Below are 5,321 nucleotides of genomic sequence, written 5' to 3' on the forward strand. Positions count from 1 at the left end.
CCTTGCTGCCCACAATTGGTGCTAAGGAAGAAATCACATAACTTAGTTGTCTACATACACTCTTAGATACATGACTTAACTTTCAGGTTGCACTGTATGGAGTCAGGAGTTGGACTCAGTGGTCCTTGTGGGTCCAGTCCAGCTCAGGATATTCTGTATTCCTTGGTCCTGAGTGACTAATGAAGCCAAGTTTCCCCTGAATGCTGAGTTATTAACTAATTAAGAGTCCATTTGGTAGTTTCCATCCTCTGATAAGAGAATTCTTTACAAACCATTGAGTTTTTAGCATCTCTGTGCATCTTCATTTTCATTCATTTTCTTATACTCCTTTTTCTGCAATAGTCAATATGGCTTAAATATTGTTTATGTTTTAGAGGAGAGTTTTGGAATACTATAATTACAGAAATTTCCTTCAGTCTCCAGCAGTGCAGAGGTGGGCAATGCATCTGTTTAGCCTGATGAAGACTTTGAGTCCTGATCCCCAGACAGTAAGTACTCTGATATTTGTCAAACTCAGCTGGAGTGTAGGTGAGCAGTTTTCAAGTCTCTGATTAGGCAAAGTCTATCCCTGCACTGCTCAGTGCACAGCTGGCTTTCCTACTGTCAGCTTCTTTCAGTTACATCTCATGGTGACTACTGGGACAGAAATATGGGGAAGTCACGTGATTGCTTGCCTTGGCCCTAGTGTAAGATTGAAGTCCTTGATTTGGCGTAGGTTTAAATATTCAAAGCAGAAGGGCATTGATAGGAAAGACTACCTTGGAACAGCAGTGCTTCAGTTGATGGGACAGTGCACAGAGCAGCCCCTGGAGGTGTTAATTCAAGTGATCTGGGTATATACATGAACCCTCCAGGATTTCAGGCAACTAGCTACATTTTCAGGTAATTGTTCTGAATTCCATTGTTCCCACATGGGTAAGAGTCTTCCCATGTGTCAAATAAAAGCTTGCTTCTGCTCTGCAGTAGGCAAAACTAGGCCCTGGCCCAATCTGCTTAGCAAGCCTGGGATGTAGGGTCTAGATCATAGCTTGTGTTCACAATTTTAGCTTGTTCACTGCAAGAACAGCCTCTCTGCCTTTTTACTGCCACCCCCTTACGGGAGAAAAAGGGACAAGTGGTCAGTGGCTGCCTCAAAGCTTCTGTGAAAGGTTTGCACTCCCTTTTAGTTTTTGCAAATGTGAATGACAAAGGCATGTCTTGTGATAGCTGTGGATGTGGTTTGTGCTCTTGACTTGCTATTATGCCACAGAATGCTTCCAAAATTACAAAGATCCCTCTCTTACTATGAAAGGGATATATTTGGGGTCTTTCATGTGTAAGACTTACTATACTGTAAAAGACACAAATGGAGATGGACAAAAATTGCAGATTTATTGTGTGTGTGATAGTATTTATTTTATTTATAACCACTGCTTGAAACACCACAGCATAAAGACTAAACATTACACTGACACTAGGATTATGGTGCAAGTATGGAAATAATGCAAGGTTTCTGTGCTTGCTGGCTATTTAAGGACATCTGTGAGTGTGTTGTTTTTACAGTGCCAGAGCTGGTTTTCATCACAGCAGAGACTTGGGTTTTTAAGGATCTTCTGCTCCATCATGAGATCCTGAAGTGTGATGTAGGACAGCGTCTTTAAATAATACTCAAGATTTCACAAACACATATTGTGTTTTGTTTGGGGGTTTTTTCAAGTAGGTGTTAAATCAATAGTCTGGTGTATGATCCAGTATATGCCTGAGAAAATAATGGTGACAGGAGTAACCTTGTTTTTCTGTTTCTGCTCAGTTTTAATTCAGCAGAGTATTCTGTTCAGTCCCAGAGTGTTTACATGTACAAGATAAATTAAAAATAGTTGGATGTGAACTAAACTCGAGTCTCCTGGGCTATCCTGCTGAACAAAGTCCCACAGTATCCCTCAGCTGTGCTGGTTTGGTCTGGAACTCTGGATCTTGATACATAAGTGAAAGAAAAACAGCATTCAGAGCAGAGATGTATAGATTTATGGGATACATTTCTTGATTGTCTTGTGCAGATTTCAACATTGTCAGATTTAAAACTGGCAAATAACTGCTTAAATGTGCTGATCTTTGAAAAACAAAGTATTATGAACATGCTGAAGGTCTGGGGGAAGACCTCTTGTCACTAAGCACAAAATTTATGATCAACTGTGTGAAATGACTGCAGGTATATCTGTAGATTTTTTTTACAAATAAATCCAGGGTTCATAGTTGTATGTATTTCCTGCCCTTCACTAGTCATTTTTATTCATACACAGAAATTCCATTCATTGTATTTCAGTAAAAAATAAAGAATTTCATCTGAGCCTTAAAATATAAAGAATCCTTGCACAGGAAAAGAATTATCTTGGAGGTGCTGTCTGAGAGCTGCAGGAGTGGCATATGGAATATGCACCATAAAACTGTTCCTTGAAATTCATCCATATATTAAAGTGTAAATATATACACACAGAGAGCTTTGTCTGCAATGTAGCTCAACACTAGGGACCACAAAAAAAGCATAGCAAAATTGAACAATAATCAATAATCAGTTTCTCTGCTGTCACTTTTATTAATAATCGACAGTGAAGCCTGGGTAGGTAGTGTGAAGATGTTTCCTTGTGGGAGTAACTGGTGTCTACTGAGGACAATGTCATAATCTAGGTCTGAATTCTGAGCTTTGAGTACACTTGAGTCACTGTACTGCTCCCACTGCCTATGTCTGCCACTGACATGAGCTGTGCAGGAAGCACCATGCGGGATCCAGCTGCAGAGGAGTTCCTGCCCAGCCCAAAAGATTGGAAGCATCAGGCTGGACACTGTTGGTGAAGCATGTTAGTGCTGTCCTTAAGAAGAGCTTGAGAAAAGATGTCATGCTTGCTGTTCTGGCTGCCAGCGGGATCTGCTCTAAATACACAAAACTCCAGGGTTGGAGGATAGGCAGAATCCAGCTGAAAGGCAGGGATATGGCAACATGGTGAACATGTAGCTTGGTCTGGGACAGCTTGCTGACCTCTTGAAACCTGGAACTTCAATAATTGCAGGAATTGGCAGATGCCCAATGCAGTAATTAGCACACTACTAAGCATCTGTGATTTTTCAGGACCGTTTATTTCTAGAAATGTCAGAAAATGTCATTGATGTAAATGAATTTGACCAGGGGCTGATTCCTGGCCCTGAGCTGCCAGCTCAGCTGTCTCCTCCATCACAGTTAGAATATTTAAGCAGCCAAATGTTCCAACTAGCTGACTGTTCATGGATGTTTTATAATGTGCTGCTTTTCAACTTGAGAAAATTTTTGCCATGAATAGTGCATCGTAGCTGTGAGCCCTTCCTTCCCTCCTTGCACAGGCAGCCCAGTATTGTGCTGGTGTCTCTGCTGTTTGATAATGCACATCTCTTTAGACCTTTTAGCTGAAATCTGTTTTTTTTTTTAGTGAGATGTTTACCTCTGCTTTCTATTGCTCAAAATCCCTGTGGTAAGATGTAGGGCTCTGGGTGACGCACCATGTGTTTTTGCTTGTGTGTGCTGAGAGCACACTTGGTGTTCATGGCTGCCCTAGCCAGGAGAAAGGATCCCCCCCATGGGTGGCACCTTAGGTCATGTTAGAGCTGCTACATACCACAGCAACCAGGTCATGGACCTCTCCTGAGCTTTGATTTAGGTTTGCTCTGTCTTGGGGCCTGGTCTAGGGAAGTTTATGTTCCTATACTTCATGCCCCCAGGTATAAATGAAATGACCTTTACTCTCAGGCTTTGTGAAGTGCTATCAGGCCATGGTTCCACAGGCATGAACTGTGCTTTAGTGACTGTTGGTGACTTGAACCCAGGGAAGCTGAAACATGAACTCTCTGTGGAGAAGATGGCACATAAGGATACTTCCTTCCCTGTTTCTCCTTTGTATTAGGATGAAAGCCAATAATCTCACATAGGTTCTGATGCTGTGCTCCAGACCACACCAGGCTGTGCTGCTGTACCTGTTGGAGGGAACCCTGCTATGGACCAGAAAACATGGGTTGAGCTATAGATGGGATAGATGGGACTCTTCTAAGATGTACTTAGCATTACAGTGGTCTGCTACTGCCAGAAATAATAACCAAACAGAGTAGATAGAGAAGACTTGGGACAAAAGCAAAGGGAGATCTCTTTTTTTTTTCCTAATGAGAACATGAAGGATTCTAAAAATGCATACATCCTGATGGCTGTCCTTCTGTGCATCACCGCTAAAAACTCATGTCCTCTGTGTGACTCATGAGAGTAGTTAGCTACTGTGGAGCTAAGTACCCTGAAGATATCGCATGGATGCAGACTGAGAGATGTTTTAATGAGAGGAAAACTTCCAAAGAGGCATAAGCTAAAAGAAGGCAAGACATTTGCAAATAAGTTCTTGTATTTGTTGTAATGTTCAATGTGTTTCTTGCTAAAGGAAAATGTATCTGAGAAGCTTTTTAAGGCGTTTTTCATTTAGGATTCAAGCCTTTATCTTCCCCTTCTTTGTAAAAGGCCTTCTCTGCATCAGTTCCCCTCCTCTCCCATTTGTGTGTATCTGGAGCTGATATTCTCCTCACTACACATCCAGACACCTGGACTTATACAAGGATCCTTTCAAAGGGGTTGACTTGTGGGAAGTCTACCTACAGAAGCCCACAGCAGCACTACTGGTAAAATGGTTTCTGGAAGAGGGACCAAGGCTACCACAAAGGCAGCAGGCTCCATGTGGGATATCTCAGGCCAGTTATAGGTCTCTGCTGGCTTTATGAACCAACATTTGCTGTTCACCAGCAGAACTTGTTACCCTATGGAAAGAAGCAAGGAAGGCTCTGGGGATCACCTTTTTCTTTTCCTCAGAGCGTAAGTTTTTTTTCTTAAGGTACACAAAATTCTTGAGCATTTATTTTCTTTGCAAATAAGGTGGGATGTTTTTGTAAAGCCCAAATCTGAGAATATTACAAATTAAAAAATCAGGTAGAGAGATCTGGGAATATTTTTTCTGATGCCACCCATGCTTTTTAAGATCTATGTGTTCAATAATGAGAAATGGTGGGGTAATATCACTAGGCACTGTTGATGGGGACATTCAACTGATTGGCCTGGTTGAGTGCGCAGACTCTCAGCTGGTAAGCTCTGTTTAAGATTATGGTTAGTTCCCATGAACCTGTGTACTCTTGTGTCTTTATGTTGAGACAGTTATCTGCATTTAAAAGAAGTGAATGATATTAATTATTAAAACACATTTCTTAACCTTTAATGAATGGTCAGTATGATTCGGAATTGGACTGAGTGACATGCACATGGGAAATTTTGAAGGCTACTCTTTGTA

The sequence above is a fragment of the Pithys albifrons genome, chromosome 7, assembly GCF_047495875.1.
Source record: "Pithys albifrons albifrons isolate INPA30051 chromosome 7, PitAlb_v1, whole genome shotgun sequence".
Lineage (NCBI taxonomy): Eukaryota > Metazoa > Chordata > Aves > Passeriformes > Thamnophilidae > Pithys > Pithys albifrons.